Source organism: Anolis sagrei, chromosome 3, assembly GCF_037176765.1.
Source record: "Anolis sagrei isolate rAnoSag1 chromosome 3, rAnoSag1.mat, whole genome shotgun sequence".
In the NCBI taxonomy this organism is placed as follows: Eukaryota; Metazoa; Chordata; class Lepidosauria; order Squamata; family Dactyloidae; genus Anolis; species Anolis sagrei.
The window spans coordinates 184,098,238-184,121,818 of NC_090023.1; the positions used below are offsets into that span (position 1 = coordinate 184,098,238).

The 23,581-nt window shown below is 41.7% G+C and overlaps 1 protein-coding gene across 1 annotated transcript in view; it reads right to left on the bottom strand.

Annotated features, from left to right (window-relative positions):
* The window catches only part of SLC16A12 (solute carrier family 16 member 12), a 90,549-nt gene extending 78,887 nt beyond the window's left edge, over positions 1-11,662 (bottom strand). Inside the window, exon 1 of the mRNA XM_060768757.2 lies at positions 11,492-11,662. The gene's annotated coding sequence lies outside the window, so the exon portion shown is untranslated. The remainder of the gene's footprint in view (positions 1-11,491) is intronic.
* Positions 11,663-23,581: the final 11,919 nt, after the last annotated feature.

Sequence of the window (23,581 nt, forward strand, 5' to 3'; positions counted from 1 at the left end):
ATGTTTATCCTACTTGTGTATGAATTTCCAGCCAGTAGGAATTGTGGGAGTTGAAGTCCAAAACATCTAGAGGGCCGAAGTTTGCCCATGCCTACTATAGAAGTACCTGGAGGATTCTGTACTTTCTAGAGCAGGGGTCCCCAAACTAAGTCCCAAGGGCCAGATACGACCCTCCAAGGTCATTTACCTGACCCTCACTCAGGGTCAACCTAAGTCTGAACCAACTTGAAAGCACACAACAACAACAACAATCCTATCTCATCAGCCAAAAGCAGGTCCACACTTACCATTGAAATTCTAATAAATTTATAATTGTTACACTTGTTCTTCATTTTAAATATTGTATTGTTTTAAAGTGTTTTTGCACTGCAAATAAGATATGCAAATAAGATTCATTCATGCTTTTTTCAAATTATAATCTGGCCCTCCAACAGTTTGAGGGACTGTGACCTGGCCCTGGGTTTAAGAAGTTTGAGGACCCCTGGTCTAGAGATTATTCTAGGCACAATTAAATGATACTGTGAGTACCAATCTTGCAAATATGGGGCTATTACATTACTGCAAATAAAATTATTTTCTCATTTGTCAATCAAAATGCATATTCCCTAGTAAATGTAATAAACAACTGGTTATTTGTGATTAGCTCTGATCCAATGGCACAGTGATGGAAAAGCTTTCTTCTAGTCTGAGTTGAAAGCAATTCAGAAAACCATTCCACCTTCTCTATGCACTTTTTCAAATAAGAACAGCAGGCATTACATCCTCTCCTGCTGTCTTCTGCTTTGAAGCTTGTCCTGACAAAATGAACTACTAAAGGGAAGGAGAAGTGGGATCAGTGGGAGAGCGAGAGTAAAGTACAAATTCTTTGGTGTAAACAAGCAATGCTTCCACTGCCACACTTTCCTCAAGGCATCGGTTTTGGTCTATTAGGCACTGTATCCAAGACCAAACATTTGTGTTTATTAGCCAAAGTAAGTACCACTTACTTCACTGGGGTGAAAATTGCTGGAAGAAACATTAACAACCTTAGATATGCAGATGACACCACTTTGATGGCCCAAAGCGAGGAGGAGCTGAGGAGCCTTCTAATCAAGGTGAAAGAAGAAAGCGCAAAAGCTGGGTTGTAGCAAAAGCTGGGTTGTAGTTAAACATAAAAAAACCCCAAGATTATGGCCACAAGAATGATTGACAACTGAGAAATAGAGGGAGAAAACGTGGAGGCCGTGACACACTTTGTATTTCTAGGTGCAAATATTACTGCAGAGGCAGACTGCAGCCAGGAAATCAGGAGATGCTTACTTCTTGGGAGGAGAGCAATGACCAATCTTGACTCTAGCATAGACACTGAGAACTGGGAAGCCCTGGCCCTTGAGTGCTCCAGTTGGAGGTCAGCTGTGACCAGCAGTGCTGCAGAATTTGAAGAGGCACGAATGGAGGGCGAAAGAGAAAAATGTGCTAAAAGGAAGGGGCGTCAAGCCAACACTGACCGGGACCATCTTCCACCTGGAAACCGATGCCCTCACTGTCGGAGAAAATGCAGATCAAGAATAGGGCTCCACAGTCACCTACGGACCCACCGCCAGGATACTACACTTGGGGGACCATCATCCTCGGACTATGAGGGATCGCCTAAGTAAGTAAATATTATTATTATTAATTCATCTTGTCCTGGGGACTTGAATTAGTTTAGATTAGCCAGATTTTCCTGTACTGCCTTTGTACCTATTCTGTGCTGCATTTCCCCTGCTGCATTGTCTCTTCTATTCTTCCCAAGTTAACCTTTTGGGAAAAGACTAAGGCAAAGAAAGTGTTGAGTAATTCTGCCTTTTTTCTGTCCTGACAGCATTTCGCCATCAACTGTATGCAATGCCCCTACCATTTTGTCTGGTCCAGAGTCAGGACTTCTAACACTTATATTCTCCAGACCCCAGGATTATTACAGGTCTTTAAACAGTCCCTAAAAATAATTGTTGTTCTTGTTGTTCTTTGCTGTCAGGTCAACTATGACACACAATAACAATATGAATGATAGACCTGCAAGATTCCCTGTTATCAAGTGTCCTGCTCAGGTCTTACAATCTCAGAATCATGTCTTTCTTTATTGACTCTATCCATGTGGCCTCCTTCTTTTCCTTCTGCTTCCCAGTGATACTGGAGCTATGTCCTGGATTTTTAATTTTTAGTTATTTTTTAAAAAGAAATCAGTATAGTACAATCCACAGATATGGTACAATCCACAGATATGGTACCATCATTTTATTCCTTCAGATGCTGGAAATGAAAAAAGATGTGAAAGCCTTTACCTCTGTTTATGTATTTTCTGTCCTTGTTAATTGTATAATAATTGTATAATCCGCCCTGAGTCCCCTCGGGGAGACAGAACACAATATATATAAATTATACTATTATTATTATTATTATTATTATTATTATTATTATTATTAGAAACACAACAAGATGAGTCCACAGCAGACACTCTGCTGCCTGTTGAATTGGATCACATGTCGGACACTTCCCAAGTGTCTAGGACTGTGTGATGTATCGGTGAATAATGCGTGCACATCCCAGTAAATTGGCCTTCTGCAGCTGGCAGATGTTAATTTTGTCAGCGCCAATTGTGTTTAAGTGCAGGCCAAGGTCTTCAGGCACAGTACTCAGTGTGTCGATCACCACTGGGACCACCTTTACTGGCTTGTGCCAGAGTATTTGCAGTTCGATCTTTAAATCCTCATATCGTGTCAGCTTTTCCAGTTGTTTCTCTGTAATCCTGGGATTGCGACATCGACGATCCATACTTCGTTTTTTAACACGATTTTGAGGTCAGGAATGTTGTGCTCCAGAACTCTGTCTATCAGAACTCGGAAGTCCCAGAGGAGTTCGGCGTGTTCATTCTCTGTAATTTTTTTCGGCTTGTGATCCCACCAGTTCTTTGTCACAGGCAGATGGTATTTATGGCACAAGTTCCAATGAATCATCTGGGCAACGGTGTTATGCCTCCGCTTGTAGTTTGTCTGCGTGATCTTCTTGCAGCAGCTGAGGATGTGATCTATTGTTTCATCTGCTTCCTTGCAGAGTCTACATTTGGAATCTGTTGTTGACTTTTCAATTCTGGTTTTGATGGCATTTGTTCTAATGGCTTGTTCTTGAGCTGCCAGAATCAGGCCCTCCGTCTCCTTTTTCAGAGTTCCATTTGTGAGCCACAGCCAAGTTTTTTCTTTGTCAATTTGGATCTCAATTTTTGCCAGAAACTGTCCACGGAGTGCCCTTTTTTGCCAGTTTTTTCTTCTGCTCTGGATTGTGTTTTTACGGTATTCACTCTTTGTCTTTTGCACTTTATGCAGATTATTATTATTATTATTATTATTATTATTATTATTCACCCATGCTCCAAAAATATGCCTCCCTTCAAAGTGTTTGTGGGACTTTCTACCGCAATTCTATGGTATTTTCTGGCCCAAGTATACTCAAAATATTGAGTTTGCTATAATCCACAATTTCTGGTGTCCATGAGGGTCTTGGAACATATTTTCCACAGACATGGGGCCATGCTGCATTGCTCCCACATATTAAGGTTTAAAGTTTTGTGATGTATCACCTTTGGAAGGTGTCCCTGAAAAGGTGGTTGCAGATTTTATAGATGTGTTTCCTTTTTGGTCTCTTTTTCGGGCAGATCCCTTGTGAACCTGACTTGGAAATTTCATAAGACCTGTTCCTCTAATTACTTTGCACAACAAACCCAAGTCCATACTGTAAGGTTTTCCCAGTGTTTTGACTTCCCCAGGAAAACCTTTGCTCCTGACCCCTCTCTTGCCCCCAAATGCCGGACAACTAATTTTTAACTGGAAAGAGAAGTAGACTTTTTTTGCAATGAGCGGAAGGATTAGCAAAAGAGGCTCCAGCTATTCCCTAATCTGGGTGAGAGGAAGAGCACTTTAACCCTTTTCTTCCCAATGGACAATTGAGAGACATCCTACATTTTCTACCTTACTCAAAGACATACAGGCAACGATGCTGCTTTTCCTGTTCATGTTTAAATCCCCACTTTTGCCACATGAATCAGCCCAAAAGTCATTATTGGCTCATTCCTTTTGCAGACACAATTATTATTCAGTAGAGAAATTCATACACACACACACTTTAGATAGCATAGGGGAAAGTTAACACCCCTATGGTGTTTGTTTTGCTGTCTGTTCAGAAGATTTCACCTCGCTTTCTATCCCTGTGATAATTGGAAAAAATGGCTTGTTGTGGAAACAAGGATTGGTGCTAAAGCTTCAGTGGAGACCCTTTTCTAGGGTTCTGTGATGAACCGTTTTCCTTCGTTTCATCTGTTCTTTCGTTACTTTTGTTACCTTTGGGAACACGTATCGGGAAGGCCCCTCCCGGTATGAAAATCAGCTTGACACGAAAGCAAAAGGGAGCGGATCCCCGCTCCTCACCTGTTTTTGTGAACATGTGGCAATCTAGAACGCATGCCCACCTGCCTGCAGCCAAGCGGGTCTTCTAGTATAAGAATAAGAACTTGCCTCCTTGCCTTGGAAAGAGAGTGTGTGTGTGGTGTGCAGGCCCAGAAAACATGTCTGCCTGCTTACAGCCAAGTACTTCCTCTAGAGCAAGAATGAGAACTTGCCTCCTTGCCTTAGAAAGTGTGTGTGATGTGCAGGCCCAGAAAGAGTCCACACCTGCCTGCAGCCAACCACTTTCTCTAGAGCAGGGGTCCTCAAACTTTTTAAACAGATGGCCAGGTCACAATCCCTCAAACTGTTGGAGGGCCCGATTATAATTTGAAAAAAACATGAATGAATTCCTATGCACACTGCTCATATCTTATTTGTAGTGCAAAAAACACTTAAAAACAATACAATAATTAAAATGAAGAACAATTTATTAGTATTTCAATGGGAAATGTGGACCTGCTTTTAGCTGATGAGATAGGATTGTTGTTGTTGTGTGCTTTCAAGTCGTTTCAGACTTAGGTTGACCCTGAATGAGGACTGGGTAAATGACTTTGGAGGATCGAAACTGGTTTGAGCATTGGGAAATGAAAGTGGTGTCTATCTGCATTAATTGTACAGAGTAGATTTTGATTTTATATTATGTTATTTCGCTTTGTTTATTTTATGTTGTTACTATATGGATTTTATTGTGACTTAATTTTTGTTGTTTGCTTTTTGTATTGTATTTTATTTTGCTGTATTGTATCTTTGGGTTTGGCCTCATGTTAGCCGGCTTGAGTCCCCTTCGGGGAGATGGTGGTGGGGTATAAATAATAATAATAATAATAATAATTATTATTATTATTATTATTATTATTATTATTTGAAATACAACAAGATGAGTCCACAGCAGACACTCTGCTGGCTGTTGAATTGGATCACACGTCGGACGCTTTCCAAGTGTCTAGGACTGTGTGATGTATTGGCGAATAATGCATGCACATCCCAGTAAGGTGGCCTTCTGCAGCTAGCAGATGGTAATTTTGTCAGCGCCAATTGTGTTTAAGTGCAGGCCAAGGTCTTTAGGCACTGTACCCAGTGTGCCGATCACCACTGGGACCACCTTTACTGGCTTGTGCCATTATTATTATTATTATTATTATTATTATTATTATTGGGTTCTTGTAGGTTTTTGAGCTATATGGCCATGTTCTAGAAGCATTCTCTCCTGATGTTTCACCTGCATCTATGGCAAGCAACCTCACAACCTCTGAGGATGCTTGCCATAGATGCAGGCGAAACATGAAGAGATAATACTTCTTGAACATTGCCATATAGCCCGAAAAACTTACAAGAACCCAGTGATTTCAGCCATGAAAGCCTTCGACAATACATTATTATTATTATTATTATTATTATTATTATTACTATTATTGATGCAGTCACAGTCACATCCTGAGTAGGGTTCCTGTGTAGCCCCTCCTTGCATTGTCCTAAATAAGACCTTTCTCTGTAGTCTTTTCTACAATGCGATTTAGTCCAGATTATCAAAACAGGTAATCCACATTATATGCTTTGAACTAGATTATATGAGTCTACACTGTCATATAATCCAGTTCAAAGCAGATAAACTGGATTTTATATAGCAGTGTCGAAGGAGCCTGTGACTTCAAGATCCTGTTCAACATCTTTATTAATGACTTAGATCAGGGGCCCTCAAACTAAGGCCCGGGGGCCAGATGCAAGATACTCCACTCCAAGGTCATTTACCCGGCCCTTTCTCAGACTCAACCTAAGTCTGAAAAAACCTGAAAGCACACAACAACAATCCCATCTCATCAGCCAAAAGCAGGCCCACACTTTCCACTCAAATACTAATAAGTTTAAATTTGTTAAAATTGTTCTTCATTTAATTATTCTATTGTTTTTAAGTGTTTTTGTGCACTATTTATTTATTTATTTGCTTTATTTCTATACCGCATTTTTCAGCCTAATTCGGCGACTCAATGCGGTTTACACAGTACAAATTATCATAACAATAACAAGTAGTTAAAACACATCATATACAACAGACAAAACAACAATCAATTATCATATCAACGCCTCAATAAAAATCAGAATCGTTCTCATAATCCTTATACCAATCCTTATACTATGTTCGATTATACCGTCTTCCTGTGTTCAGTTGCACTGTTTAGCCAAACGCTTGTTCATAGAGCCACGTCTTGACCTTCCTCCAGAACGCCAGCAACGAAGGGGCCTGTCTGATGTCTACAGGTAGGGCATTCCATAGCCGAGGGGCCACCACCGAGAAGGCCCTGTCCCTCGTTCCCGCCAGACGCGCTTGTGACACAGACGGGACCGAGAGCAGGGCCTCCCCGGACGATCTTAATGTCCTAGTCGGTTCATAGGTGGAGATGCGTTCGGAGAGGTAAGTGGGGCCGGAACCGTTTAGGGCTTTATAGGCTAAAGCCAGCACCTTGAATTGTGCCCGGTAGCAGATTGGCAGCCAGTGGAGCTGGCTCAGCAGCGGAGTGGTGTGCTCCCTGAGTGCCGCTCCCGTTAGCAACCTGGCTGCTGAACGCTGGACCATCTGAAGCTTCCTGGCAGTCTTCAAGGGCAACCCCACGTAGAGCGCGTTGCAGTAATCTATGCAGGATGTAACCAGAGCGTGGACTACTGTGGCCAAGTCAGATTTCCCAAGGTACGGGCGCAGCTGGCGCACAAGTTTTAATTGTGCAAATGCTCCCCTGGAAACTGCCGAAACCTGGGGTTCCAAGCTTAGCGAAGAATCCAGGGTCACACCCAAGCTGCGAACCTGCGTCTTCAGAGGGAGTGTAACCCCGTCTAACACAGGCTGTAACCCTATACCCTGTTCGGCCTTTCAACTGACCAGGAGTACCTCTGTCTTGTCTGGATTCAGTTTCAATTTGTTAGCCCTCATCCAGTCCGATACAGCGGCCAAGCACCGGTTCAGGATCTGAACAGCCTCCTTAGTAGTAGGTGGGAAGGAGTGACAGAGTTGGACGTCATCTGTGTACAGATAACACCGCACCCCGAAACTCCGGATGATCTCTCCCAACGGCTTCATGTAGATGTTAAACAACATGGGGGACAGTATTGAACCCTGCAGGACCCCACAAGACAATGGTTGTGAGGTCGAGCAGTTGTCCCCCAGCAACACCTTCTGGGTACGATCCTCTAGGAAGGACCTGAGCCACTGTAGAACAGTGCCACCAAGGCCCATTCCCGCGAGGCGTCCCAGAAGGATACCGTGGTCGGCGGTATCGAAGGCCGCTGAGAGGTCCAGCAGAACCAACAGGGACACACTCCCCCTGTCTAGCTCACGCCGGATAAGATGTGTGCAGTGTGCATAAGAATTCATTCATGTTTTGTTTTGTTTTCAAATTATAATCCGGCCCTCCAACAGTTTGAGGGGCTGTGACCTGGCCCTCGGTTTAAAAAGTTTGTGGACCCCTGACTTAAATGAAGGGCTAGAAGGCATGATCATCAAGTTTGCAGATGACACCAAATTGGGAGGGATAGCCAATACTCCAGAGGACAGGAGCAGGATTCAAAACGATCTTGACAGATTAGAGAGATGAATGGCCAAAACTAACAAAATGAAGTTCAACAGTGACAAATGCAAGATACTCCACTTTGACAGGAAAAACAAAATGCAAAGATACAGAATGGGGGACAATGCCTGGCTCGAGAGCAGTACGTGTGAAAAAGATCTTGGAGTCCTCATGGACAACAAGTTAAACATGAGCCAACAATGTGATGTGGCGGCAAAAAAGCCAATGGGATTTTGGTCTGCATCAATAGGAGCATAGTGTCTAGATCTAGGGAAGTAATGCTACCCCTCTATTCGCTTTGGTTAGACCACACCTGGAATATTGTGTCCAATTCTGGGCACCACAATTCAAGAGATATATTGACAAGCTGGAATGTGTCCAGAGGAGGGCGACTAAAATGATCAAGGATCTGGAGAACAAGCCCGATGAAGAGCGGCTTAAGGAGCTGGGCATGTTTAGCCTGAAGAAGAGAAGGCTGAAAGGAGATATGATAGCCATGTATAAATATGTGAGAGGAAGCCACAGGGAGGAGGGAGCAAGCTTGTTTTCTGCTTCCTTGGAGACTAGGACGCGGAACAATGGCTTCAAACTACAAGAGAGGAGATTCCATCTGAACATGAGGAAGAACTTCCTGACTGTGAGAGCCGTTCAGCAGTGGAACTCTCTGCCCCAGAGTGTGGTGGAGGCTCCTTCTTTGGAAGCTTTTAAACAGAGGCTGGATGGCCATCTGTCAGGGGTGATTTGAATGCAATATTCCTGCTTCTTGGCAGGGGGTTGGACTGGATGGCCCATGAGGTCTCTTCCAACTCTTTGATTCTGTGATTCTATGATTCAAGATGTTTTCTCCCCCTCAACACATTTCCTGTTTTGGGAAGCCACAATTTTTGCATTTCTGCCTGACTTTTTTTTAATTTACAAAAGAGAAGCGTGTTACAGAGTTCAAGAGGAGTGTCACAAACAGTCCCACAGGCAAGACAGAGGCAACATTCCCCTGCTGCAAAAGGTCTTACCGGTTGAATGGCTGCCTGACATAAAGAAGAAAGAGTTAGGCCGCAGAGAAGCTTCCAATGCATCTCTGTAGGCACATTCCATACAACCTCTCCCATAAAGAAATGCCACATTGAGTGAATGGCTGTCTGAGGCCTCTTCCACACAGCTGAATAAAATCCCACATTTTAAAGAGCAAAAGCATCCTGGACTTCAAGAGGGAAAGTTTCTAAAGTAGTTTTGCATGCACACTCCCCATGTAAAGTAAAAAGCCGCACCGGTTGAATGACTGCCTGATTTAGGGGAGTAAAAACACCCTGGGTTTCAACAGGGCAAGTATTTAAAGAACTCTTATATAGTCACACTCCAGGTAATCTTCCCTGTCATTGACAGCTGCACCAGTTGAATGGCTGCCTGAATTATGGGAGCAAGCGTATTCTGGGCTTCAACATGAGAAGATTGCAGAGGCTCTTTACAGGCACATACAGCCTCCCTTGAAAAAAAAAAGCCACACCAGTTGGATGACTGCCTGATTTAAGGGGAGCAAAAGCACATCAGTTCTCAATAGGGGAACTTTCCAAAAGAGCTTGAGAAGGCACATTTCATAACAGTGTCTCCTGCAACAGAAAAGCCACATGGGTTGAATAGTTGCCTGGCTGAAAGGAGCAAGAACACCCTGGGCTAAAACAAGGGGGGTTTCCAAAGTCTGAGGCCTCTTCTACAATGCCATATAAAATCCATATTATATGCATTGAACTGGATTATATGACAGTGTAGACTCATATAATCCAATTCAAAGCAAATAATCTGGATTATTTGCTTACTCCGGATTATATGGCAGTACAGATCCAGCCTGAGGCCCCTTCTACATTGCCATATAAAATCTATATTATATGTGTTGAACTGGATTATATGGAAGTGTAGACTCATATAATCCAGTTCACAGCAAATAATCTAGATTGCGTGCTTTGATAATATGGATTATATGGCTGTGTAGATCCAGCCTGAGGCCCCTTCTACATTGCCATATAAAATCCATATTATATGTATTGAACTGGATTATATGGCAGTGTAGACTCATATAATCCAGTTCACAGCAAATAATCTAGATTGCGTGCTTTGATAATATGGATTATATGGCTGTGTAGATCCAGCCTGAGGCCCCTTCTACAGTGCCATATAAATCCAGATTATCTGCTTCGAACTGAATTATATGGCAGTATAGACTCATATAATCCGGTTCAAATAAAATGTGGATTATCTGATTGATAATCTGGTTTATATGGCAGTATAGCTCCAGCCTGAGGCTCCTTCTACACTGCTATATAAAATCCACATTATAAGATCTGAACTGGATTATATGGCAGTGTAGATGCATATAATCCAATCAAAAACAAATAATCTGGATTATTTGCTTTGATAATCTGGATTAAATGGCATTGTAGGGATAGCCCGATGCCCTTTCTACACCGCCATATAAAAACCCAGATTATATGCCTTGAACTGGATTATAGGACAGTGTAAACTCATATAATCCAGTTCAAAGCAAATAATCCAGATTCTTTGCTTTGATAATCAGGATTATATGGCAGTGTAAATTCAGCCTGAAGCCCTTTCCACATTGCCATATTCAAATCCAGATTATCTGCTTTGAACAGGATTATATGGTAGTGTAGACTCATATAATCCAGTTCAAAGCAAATAATCTGGATTATTTGCTTTATCTGGATTATATGGCAGTATAGATCAGCCTGAGGCCCCTTCTACAATCCGTATTATATGCTTTGAATGGGATTAAATGACAGTGTAGACTCATATAATCCAGTTCAAATAAAATGTGGATTATCTGATTGATAATCTGGGTTATATGGCGGTGTAGAAGGCTCTTGATCTCTACAGCTTCCCTGTGAAGTAAAAGCCGCACCGGCTGAATGTCTACCTGACTTGAAGTAAGAGTACCCTGAACTCCAAGAGAAGAAGTTTCCAAAGCACACTCCACACTGACGAAAAGCTTGACCGCTTGAATAGCTGCCTGATTTAAAGGGAGCAAGAGCACCCAGAGGCTCAAACAAGGAAAGTCTCTAAAGTAGTGCAGCATGTAAAGAAGAAAAAACTACACCGGTTGAATGGTTGCCTGGTTTAAGGTCTATAGATTTCCTTGTAAGGAAAAAGCCGCACCAGTTGAATGGCTGCCTGTTTTAGGGGAGAAAGAGCACCCTGAGCTAACATAAGAGACATTTCCAAAGAATCACATCCTTGTGAAGAGAAAGCCACACCGGTTGGATGTCTGCCTGGTTTAGGGGTAGCCAGAGCACCCTGGGCTTCAACAAGGGAGGTTTCCAACACTCCCTATAGATAGATCCCCTTGCAAAGAAAGCTGCACCAGTTGGACCTTTGCCTGGTTGAAGGGAGCAAGAGCTGGACTCAAAAGTTCGCCCTGTCCAAAGGCTTTGATTGGCCCAAAAGGAGGCTCCTTATCTTGGCCCCTACCTTTGCCAAGGCTCCTCCCGGCTTCGGCGCTGCGTCTCCTCCAAATGCGCTGGCAGACCCCTTCCGTCTTGACCCCTTTGGACGACCCACTCCCTCACCCACCCATTGACAGGCTCCTCTCCCTTCTCCTGACGCCGGCTTGCTTACTCGCTTGCTTGCTGTTGACCGTGGGCTCCCAGCGAAGCACCAGCTGCGGGGAAAGTCACCGGCAAGAAAAGCCTGGCCCCTTCGGAATCGGATTACACAGGGACGCCTTCCTGCCCCGGGGTTTAGTTGGGGCAAGGGGATTTGCGGCTCTGGTGAAATTTGGAGAGGGGTGGGGGCTGCTTAATCCGGAGCCAAGGGGTGAGGATGGGGAGAGGAAGGTGGAATGGATGCAGCTCGGCCTCCCCTTTAACTGCTCTGGCTATGGAATCGGAGGGAGTCCTAGCTTGATGGAAAGTCCAGCAGGCAAGGTTGACATGGGATCCCCAAAATGCCTTGGAATCAGGGCTGGCCCTAGGTAATTTTCAAGTGTAAGCAAGAAGTATTTGCCCCCCCCCCCCAATCTTTGGAAAATTTTTACACACACACACACACACACACACACACATATATATATAAGGTCCAGGTTCGATTCCGGGGAGCGGCGTGAGCTTCCGCTGTCAGCCCTAGCTTCTGCCAACCTAGCAGTTCGAAAACATGCAAAGGTGAGTAGATCAATAGGTACCACTCCGGCGGGAAGGTAACGGCGCTCCATGCAGTCATGCCGGCCACATGACCTTGGAGGTGTCTACGGACAACACTGGCTCTTCGGAGATGAGCACCACACCCCAGAGTCAGACATGACTGGACTTAATGTCAGGGGACTACCTTTACCTTTATATATATATATATATACACACACACACTAGCCGTCCCCTGCCACGCGTTGCTGTGGCCCACTGGTGGTCATGGGGGTTCTGTGTGGGAGGTTTAGCCCAATTCTATCGTTGGTGAGGTTCAGAATGCTTTGTGATTGTAGGTGAACTATAAATCCCAGCAACTACAACTCTTGAATGTCAAGATTCTATTTTGGTCCAGATCCATCATTGTTTGAGTCCACAGTGATCTTGGGATGTAGGTGAACTACAACTCCAAAACCAAAGGACACTGCCCACCAAACCCTTCCAGTATTTTCTGTTGGTCATGGGAGGCCTGTGTGCCAAGTTTGGTTCTATTCCATCGTTGGTGGGGTTCAGAATGCTCTTTGATTGTAGGTGAACTATAAATCCCAGCAACTACAACTCCCAAATGACAAAATCAATTTTTTTGAGTGAAGGACATACATTGGGTTGTTAGGTGTCTTGTGTCCAAATTTGGTGTCAATTCCTCCAGTGCTTTTTGAGTTCTGTTAATCCCACAAACGAACATTACATTTATATATATATACTAGCCGTCCCCTGCCACGCGTTGCTGTGGCCCAGTCTGGTGATCTGGAAAATAAAGTAATGAGAAAGTGTTGGTTTCTAATATATGTAATTCCTTTATGCTTGTGAGTAAACAGTATTTCTTGTTGTTTCTTTGCCAGTGTTGATGTGGAGTGTCTGGTTTGCCTACTCTGGAATATGCAACATATCATAGTCCTTCTTTAAGGGTCTCTTTCAAATCTATGATTCTATATCTGTGTGTGAGAGAGAGAATCATATCTATCTATATTTATGACTGGATGGCTCTTTGTCAGGAGGGCTCTGATTACATTTTCTTGCCCTGGTGAAGAGAGTTTGACTGGATGGCCTTAAGTATTTTCTGTTCGTCATGGGGGTTCTGTGTGGGAAGTTTGCCCCATTTCTGTTGTTTGTGGGTTTCAGAATGCTCTTTAATTGTAGTGAACTATAAATCCCAGTAACTACAAATCTCAAATGTCAAGGTCTATTTCCTCCAAACTCTTCCAGTGTGTTCTGTTGGTCATGGAAGTCCTGTATGCCATGTTTGGTTCAATTCCATCATTGGTGGAGTTCAGAATGCTCTTTGATTGTAGGTGAACTATAAATCCCAGTAACTACAAATCCCAAATGTCAAGGTTTATTTCCTCCAAACTCCATCTGTGTTCATATTTGGGCATATGGAATATGTGTGTCAAGTTTGGTCCAGATCCATCATTGTTTGAGTCCACAGTGCTCTCTGGATGTAGGTGAACTACAACTCCCAAGCTCAAGGTCAATGCCCACCAAACCCTTCCAGTGTGTTCTGTTGGTCATGGAAGTCCTGTATGCTATGTTTGGTTCAATTCCATCATTGGTGGAGTTCAGAATGCTCTTTGATTGTAGGTGAACTATAAATCCCAGCAACTACAGCTCCCAAATGTCAAGGTCTATTTTCCTTAAACTCCATCTGTGTTCATATTTGGGCATATGGAATATTCGTGCCAAATTTGGTCCAGATCCACCAGATCCACAGTGCTCTCTGGATGCGAGTGAACTATAATTCCCAAACTCAAGATCAATGCCCACCAAACCCTTCCAGTGTGTTCTGTTGGTCATGGAAGTCCTGTATGCTATGTTTGGTTGAATTCCATCATTGGTGGAGTTCAGAATGCTCTTTGATTGTAGGTGAACTATAAATCCCAGCAACTACAGCTCCCAAATGTCAAGGTCTATTTTCCTTAAACTCCATCTGTGTTCATATTTGGGCATATGGAATATTCGTGCCAAGTTTGGTCCAGATCCACCAGATCCACAGTGCTCTCTGGATGCGAGTGAACTATAATTCCCAAACTCAAGATCAATGTCCACCAAACCCTTCCAGTTTTTTTCTGTTGGTAATGGGAGCCCTGTGTGCTAAGTTTGGCCCAATTCCATCATTGGTGGAGTTCAGAATGCTCTTTGATTGTAGGTAAACTATAAATCCCAGCAACGACAATTCCCAAATGGCAAAATCATTTTTTTAGTGGAGGACATAAATTGGACTGTTAGGTGTCTTGTGTCCAAATTTGGTGTCAATTCCCCCAGTGGTTTTTGAGTTCTGAGGGTAGTACGAATTAACATTACATTTTTATTTATATAGATTTATTTCCCATACTTGTACCCTGCCCTTTTCAATACGAAGGGGACTCAGGGCAGCCTCACAACCAGCTGCAATTCGATGCCCAACAAACAAATTCCAAAAATAACTATTACAATTAAAACCGCAATAAAACGTAAATGATTAAAACAGCAATTTAAAATCATGCAATTAAATCTTGACTTGCTATTCAGCTGCTATTCTAGTTTGGACCAGCAATTGGATTTACACCCAAATAAGATGATGTATTGATTTTATATGTCTAAGAATCAAGGCTGAATGTTAAAGTGCAGTTGTATTCTTCTCTCTATACTCTGAATTCATCTTGCAGGAACAAGACAAAATACATCTCTTTTTCTTGTAATTTCCAGATGCATCTTCTATATAGTTTTCTGTAAAAACTGTCTGACCAAGAGTAGAGTTGATAGTGTTTGTTAAGAAATTAATAGTCTAGATGTGTGGTCAAAATTATACTGAGATTTTGGATAAAACCCATTATCCAAGATACATATAGAAACCTCAGATCCCAGTCTGATAATGCCACCTAGTGATGAAAACAAGTCCGTGATATTAAGAAATGACCTGAGGACCTATGATGAAACTTAACAATTTCTCTGTCAAGAACCAGAGGGAGCTTAAAGCTTTTTATATTGGAAATTTATTTATTTATTTACAGTATTTATATTCCACCCTTCTCACCCTGCAGGGGACACAGGGCGGAATACAATGCACATATATATGGCAAATATTCAATGCCATAGACATACAACATATATAGACAAACACAGAGGCAATTTAACATTCCAGCTTTCTGTAAAGAACCAGAGGGAGCTTAAGGCTTTTTATCTTGGATATTTATTTACAGTATTTATATTCTGCCCTTCTCACCCTGCAAGGGACTCAGGGCAGATTACAATGCACATATATATGTGGCAAACATTCTTCTTCTTTTTTTTTAATAATAGTTTTTTATTAAGATTTTAAGAATAACATCGAAAGAGGGAGAATATTTAAAAAGATGATAGGAAAATAGGAAAAAAAAATAAGAAGTACATCCCCCTACCCCCAAGTCCACCAGAAAATACAAAAATATAAAAGACACACACAAAAACCGAAAGAAAAAAGAGAAAAAAAAAATATAAGATAAAAATTGACTTCCATCTCTCCATCAGGTGTTGTATCCTCAATGATTTTTCCATTATATCCACTTCATAATGTTCCTCTTATTTATTTATTTCCTTTTCGTAGTTTTCATATAGAGTCCAATCTGTCCTCTTTATCGGGTTCCCGGTATTCTTTTTCAAGAAAAAAGTTAATTCGTCCATTTCTCTTATTTCTCTTAATTTCCCTAACCACTCTTCAGTGGTAGGGATATCTTCCTGTTTCCAAAACTTCGCCAATAATATTCTCACCGCTGTTGTAGCATAGGTAAATAGTCTATCTTCGTTCTCATCTAATTGTAATTCCAAATCTGTAAATCCCAATAGATAATATTCTGGTTTCTTCTTAAAGACTCTCTTCAAAAAATTTTGTAGCTCTTCATGTACTTTCGTCCAATACTTCTCTATTTCTTTACACGTCCACCACATATGATAAAAGTACCTGTTTGATGGCAACCCTTCCAACATTTATCAGAAGTATTCTTGTTCATTAAAGATAGTTTCTTAGGAGTGGTGTACCATCTGTGGAACATTTTTATCCAGTTTTCTTTTAAATCTGTTGCATATACATATTTCAATTTTTTGTTCCACATCTGCTCCCACTCCCTAAATTGAATAGGTCTTCTTATATTTTCGGCCCATTTTATCATACATGTTTTCACTTGCTCACACTCCGTTAGCCAGGTTAATAATGTATTATAAATAACTGAAATTACTTTCTTATTCGTCTTTAATATTTTGTCCCAAATTGACTCTTCCCAGGCGAAGCCTATCTTATTGTCTTGCTTGATATATTCTTTCATTTGCAAGTAGTGTAACCACGTCAAATTACCACTTATTTATTTCATTTGCTGAAAGGATTTAATTTCCATAGTATTCCTCACTAGTATGTCTCTATATGTTGGCCACGCTCTCCAACCTAGTAATCTTCTTTGATGCGCCTCCATTGGTGAAACCCATAGAGGCGTTTTAGTATAAAAATTATTCTTGTATTTCATCCAAACTCTTAATAATGATGCTCTTACAAAATGGTTTCCAATTTTTTTTTTCCTTTTTTTCTCGGTCGTACCACGTGTAGGCATGCCAGCCTATACGTAGATCATGTCCTTCTAAGTTCAAACCTTTTCCATTTTCTCACCCTGCAGGGGACTCAGGGCAGATTACAATGCACATATATATATATGGTAAACATTCAATGCCATAGACATACAACATATATAGACAGACACAGAGGCAATTTAACATTCCAGCTTTCTAGCTTCATGAGGGTATGCTTGATTCCAGCCACAGGGGGAGATGCCACTTCACTGTCCACTTGTGACATCGAGTCCTTGATGGAGTACTTCCTCATTCTTTTGCATGCTGCTGGAAGGTTTTATGGTATCATAAATTATTTAAATTAGCCTTTCTGCACAAAGCGGTACCCAAATTTCCTACTTGACAGATGCAACTGTCTTTCAGGCTGCATAGGTCAACAGAAAGCTAGACTACTAATGGTCGGGAGTTTATTCTGACCCAAGCTGGCTTCGAACTCATGACCCCTCAGTCAGTAGTGATTTGATGCAGCTGGCTACTAACTAGCTGCGCCACAGCTCGGTCCTTTTTATTGTTCCTCTCCTACCATATATTGGTTATCACCATTACTAAAACTTCTTTGGATATAATTGTGCTTTATTTTCAAATTTCAATGTAAAAACTTCCTTGATTTCCAATGCCCTTTCAGATTTAGTGCATTTTATTATATGAATTAGCCTGGGTTTTTTTGTATTGCATTATTTTTTACATTTTTGTTTTGACATTGAACTGTACCATTGTATAGGAAGTCTTCAATATCTGCATTACTCCTTCCCTCCCATGACCTTTTTTAATTTTTTAAAATTACTATTTTTTAAAATGATTTTCTCATGAAATGTATATATTGAAAGTGTTACGTTGTGCTGAGTCTTCCTAGTAAAGTCAAACTCTCGCAGCCTCAGAAGAAAGCAATGGTAAACCTCTTCCGAACAATCTTGCCAGGAGCTCCCGGTGGCGCAATGGGTTAAACCCTTGTGCCAGCAGGACTGAAGACCGACATGTCGGAGATTCGAATTCGGGGTGAGTGCAGATGAGTTCCCTCTGTCAGCTCCAGCTCCTCATGCAGGGACATGAGAGAAACCTCACACAAAGATCGTAAAACATCAAAACATCCAGGCGTCCTTGCAGACAGCCAATTATCTCACACCAGAAGTAACTTGCAGTTTCTCAAGTTGCTCCTGGCATGAAAACAAAACAAAAACAAACAAACAAATCTTGCCAAGAAAAATCTTTCATAAGTTGACATTATGATTGCCATGGGTCAGAAATGACTTTAAATGACACAAATTTACTCATGTAATATGTTGAGAAATATAATGATCTCGGTTGGTGTTTGTTCTGATCCAGCAAGATACTCCACTTTGGCAGGAAGAATGAAATGCAAAGATACAGAATGGGTGACGCCTGGCTCGAGAGCAGTACGTGTGAAAAATAACTTGGAGTCCTCGTGGACAACAAGTTAAACATGAGCCAGGAATGTGATGTGGCAGCAAAAAAACCAAAGGCATTTTGGCCTGCATCAATAGGAGGATAGTGTCTAGGTCCAAGGAAGTCATGCTCCCCATGCTCTATTCCGCTTTGGTTAGACCGCATCTGGAATATTGTGTCCAATTCTGGGCACCACAATTCAAGAGAGAGATTGACTCTAAGCAGGAATGTGTCCAGAGGAGGGCAACTAAAATGATCAAGGGTCTGGAGAACAAGCCCTATGAGGAACGGCTTAAGGAGCTGGGCATGTTTAGCCTGAAGAAGAGAAGTCTGAGAGGAGATATGATAGCCATGTATAAGTATGTGAGAGGAAGCCACAGGGAGGAGGAGGGAGCAAGCTTGATTTCTGCTTCCCTGGAGACTAGGACGCAATGGAACAATGGCTTCAAACTACAGGAGAGGAGATTCCACCTCAACATGAGGAAGAACTTCCTGACTGTGAGAGCCGTTCAGCAGTGGAACTCTCTGCCCCGGAGGGAGTGTGGTGGAGGCTCCTTCTTTGGAAGCTTTTAAACAGAGGCTGGATGGCCATCTGTCAGGGGTGATTTGAATGCAATATTCCTGCTTCTTGGCAGAATGGGGTTGGACTGGATGGCCCAGGAGGTCTCTTCCAACTCTATGATTCTATGATTCTATGGTCAGATTTGAGGATCCAGCAATTACTTCACTCCACACTTTGATTTGTTACTGTAGATAGCCAGCTTTATTTGCAGGTTCTACTGTGTTTCAGGAATTGATCGTCTGTAATCAAAGAAGGGCGACCGGAGCGGTCCTCATCATAGACGTACCCATAAGTGGATACGACAATTCAAAGATGGCCGTGACAACGTGTATGATGAGGACCGCTCCGGTCGCCCTTCTTTGATTACAGACGATTTGGTGGCTTCAGTTGAAGCGAGGATTCGTGAGAACAGGCGCTTCACAATAACAATAATAAAAATCTTTGAATTGTCGTACTCACTTATGCACTTTGCTTTCACTCATAACAGTATCACCGTACACTTCGCAAATCTGTCGATGAATTTTTGCAGCAGGCAGGTTCCTTGCTGACAAAAACCGTATCACTAAGCGAACCTCACATGCGGAGGGTGAGTTGATAGTCTTAAAGATTTTTAAAGCACAGAACAGAACTGTACAGGTTAGCTACAGAGCGGAAACTGAGCCCAGTTGTTCTCAAGGCATGCCGGTACACGAAGCACACGCCCGTAGCGGTATGCGCGCAAATTACTAGTGTCTACAACAAAACGGACCTTACTTAAAAAATACCCCTCGTATATTGCGGGATTTTGGAAAATGGAAATCTCCATAACCTTTTGGAGATTTTATGATCTTTGGAAAGGCACGACCTTGTTAGAAGTCATAACCTTTTTGAAAATGCCATAATCTTTTGTGAAATGGCAATTTGATTTCTTAGTTGTTAAACTGATGTACCTAGGTATGTCTTTGAACTGTTGGAAACAAAGATATGTCAATGCACTAAACACATACAGCAGAGTTTCAGAAGTGTTCTTTTTTAGTTGCCCCCAATAATAATAAATAAAATTTTATTTCTAAAATTTTAATTCAGCATTATTATTTTTTAAATGATTTTCTCATGAAATGCATATTTTGAAAGAGTTACGTTGTGCCGTTACATTGAACAGTCAGCGATTCCAGGTTTTAACTAGTTTGTAAATTTTCAGTTGTACATGCTTTACGTATCCACTCATGATTTTTTTGATTGCAGAATTTTAATTCCTTTTCTCTGTTCAGCTGTAAAAATGCTGATCCATTTTTTAGTTTAGTCCCGAAGGGACTCAGGGCGGCTTATAAACAAAACACAAACAATGCAAACATCCGGAGCTATAAAAATATAAACATTTACACATACAATTAAAACAAAATAAACAACTTTAGCTAAAAAATATAAATCAGTCAGGCAGGCATTCAAAAATATATCTTTTCGGTAAAATTAAGTTGTCATTGTCAACTTCGTCCATTAAGATAGAATCAGTGATATTATTAATTCTCTTTTTTATCTACTCTCCTTTAATGGATATTTGCCTTTAAGTCATGCTCTCAAGAGACAAAAATAAGCAGACTTGGGTTGTTGTAGGTTTTTTCGGGCTATATGGCCATGTTCTAGAGGCTTTTTCTCCTGATGTTTCACCTGCATCTATGGCAAGCATCCTCAGAGGTAGTGAGGTCTGTTGGAAGTAGGAAAATGGGTTTATATATCTGTGGAATGACCAGGGTGGGACAAAAGACTTTTGTCTGCTGCAGCTAGGCGTGAATGTTTCAACTGATCACCTTGATTAGCATTTAATGGCTTGGAAGTGCCTGGGGGGAATCTTTTGCTGAGAGTGATTTGATGTGCCTGATTGTTTACTCTTTGTTGTTTTGCTGTTGTAATTTTTTTTGAGTTTTTTAATACTGGTAGCCAGATTTTGTTCATTTTCATGGTTTCTTCCTTTCTGTTGAAATTGTCCACATACTTGTGGATTTCAATGGCTTCTCTGTGTAGTCTGACATGGTGGTTGTGAGAGTGGTCCAGCATTTCTGTGTTCTCATATAATATGCTGTGTCCAGGTTGGTTCAGGTTGGTGCTCTGCAGACTTCTTTCAAAGTAACATAGTTGGTTTACTCACAAATTTCATGTATTCAGCATTCAGGTATACTGCATATGAATCCAGATACAGATAGGGTTTGAAGTTTCTCTGTGTAGATAACACAGGGCATCTTACTTATAATGTCTAATGGCTTCTGTACAGCATTCTGTTCCTACTGAAGTCTAAAGCATACTGTTCCTACTGTTTCTAAAATTGAGTTCTGAGTCCTAAATAAGTGCACAGTTGCCATTTTTTTGTGAGCTAAGGGAACTCCATTTAAGGTTTAGACCCATCATTTAAGAAGCAGTGATCTCGAGGACCATATGATTCCTGACCCTGTTCTACATAGAAAAAGAATGTGTTTGGTGCAAATTTCAGTGGAGGAGCATTTGCTTAATGTACTTCTTATTTGCAGTCTGAATTGATATTTAGCTAGATCCTGGCTATAGGGAAAGTCATTTCTCCTGAGCTGAAGATGCTCCTGTGGGTCCATCCATGGCCTCTCCGCTAGGCTCAACTAGTTGTTTCAGAAATTCAATCCTGTGTTTGATGAACCTTCTCTCTTGAGGATTATCTTGAGGATTATGTGCACCGGGATTGTGGCGCAGCTGGCTGAGTGTCAGCTGCATTAAGATCACTCTGACCAAAAAGGTCATGAGTTCGAAGCCAGCCCAGGTTGGAGTGGGTTTCCAACCAATTGTGTGTAGCCTGTTGTCGACCTTTGCAACCCGAAAGACAGTTGCATCTGTCAAGTAGGAAAATAAGGTACCACTTTAAAGTGTGGGGAGGCTAAATTAACTGATTTATGAGGCCATAAAGAAGACTCCAGCAAAAGCATTCCAGCGGGGAAGCATGCGGGAATGCGGAAGTTCTTCATCAGCATGGCAGATGGACGATGAAAGCGATAGCTCCCCTGGCGGCCAGAAAAAGTTAAATAGCCTCTGTCTATGTCTGTATATGTTTTTATGTCAAAAATTGGCATTGAATGTTTGCCATATATGTGTACACTATAATCCGCCCTGAGTCCCCTGCGGGGTGAGAAGGGCAGAATATAAAAGCTGCAAATAAATAAATAAATAAATAAATAAATAAATAAAAATATCCTCTCCAGCATATCTTGAAGTCCATTTTCCTCTTCTTTAGGCCCAGTTGCTAAACAACAGTATAAGAAGAAGGTATCATTTTTGTAAGGAGAGTGAATGATATGGCTTCACGGGTGAAATGGTCTATGTGAAGATCCCTTACCTTGCCAGCTGAGGTGGCAGGGCCTAGAAGAGACAGGCTAGGTAGTTTCAGCTTAAAAAGGCCTGGCAGGGAGCGGCAGGAGCCATTTTGGTTTAGGGAAAAGCTCCAGTTCAGAGAGAGGGAGTGGCCTAGGCCTGGGCCAGCCCTGAAACAGCCAGGATTGGTTTGTAGAAGGGGGGTGGAGTTAGACTGTTGGAGGGAAAGTGAGAAGCTGCTTTTAGTCAGTTCAGTTCAGTTCTGGTTAGTGTTAGAGTCAGAGTGGGATCAAGAGAAGCTTGTAGGAGTTCCTGTTAGGAATAGGCAGTTTGCCTGAAGTTTGCACAGCGAAGCAGGCTGTGGCAAACTAGTTACAGCTATTTAAGAAAGAAATAGCTGGGTTTTTGTAATAGGAACTGTAACCAAGAAAGAACCATTCTCTCATGCAACCGTTACGCTTTTAAGAACAAGAACACTTCAATTGTAACAGCCAAGCTTATTAACCTGCATTCGCTTTATTCTGTAACTTTTACTTCAATAAACTTTCCTTGTTATTTTTAAAACTTAAGCCTGAGTCACATGCCCTTTGTGGATCTAGTTCCTTTCCATTTAATTCAACCTCATCTGTTTTCTTATAAAGAAGCCCTTCTAAAAGACATAGTACTTGGTGGAATAAAAAGCCTCTTTTAACAGTTTAAATAGCTAGAGGGTTCCTGTTTCTTTTAGTTTATGGTGGCAGCGAAGGTTTTTAATAAAGAGACATCCCCTCAAGTGTTATCTAAGTGCCAAAGTGGTGTGAATTCCTTATTAAAGGAGGGACAGTGTTGGGATTGTTTGCCCCCTGTCCAGTCATATTGTTTAGCCATAAAGTCTGCCTTTATAATTAGGGGTAGATGGTGGGATTGTGTGACCCCCTGCCCAAATAGCATAAAGGAGTCTACAGTCCAGGAAAATTAGATTAAAATGTTAAGTGGAACTTTAAAATAAAACTGAAGTTTAAAACACATGAAGCATTTCTATTACAACACAGTTTCATACAGGATACTTCATGCAGTGCAATTCTTGTGGAAAATCTGGAAACATTTTTCAGGGGAAGATTTTGCTGGTTCAGCCTTTTCTTCCCACCTGGCCAACATGCAACTGAAAACACTGTACAAGCAATTCCCGAGTTAACATCCGTGTGCTGTCGCATGCTGGGCCTGTGCATAAAACTGTAGGCAGGACATAAATTCTGTATGCCCAACGGGACGCCGGGACTGCCTCAGATAAAAGGCACTTGGATTTCCTTAAAACAGAGTCTTTAGATTGCTTAAAGGTTCAACAAAGTTCTTTATTAATGAAAACGAACAGGTACTTTAAGGCTTTCTTAATAGTCTATTGGCTCTCTTTCAATCTTGTCCACAGGGAACAGGCACTATCTTCATAACTGTAACTAATGGGGAAATCCTTAACTTCTAATCTGGGCAGTCTGTCTTTGCCTCTGTTGGCGTGGAGCCCCTGCACCTGGTACCAACTGCTTCTGGCTTCTGCGAGTGACC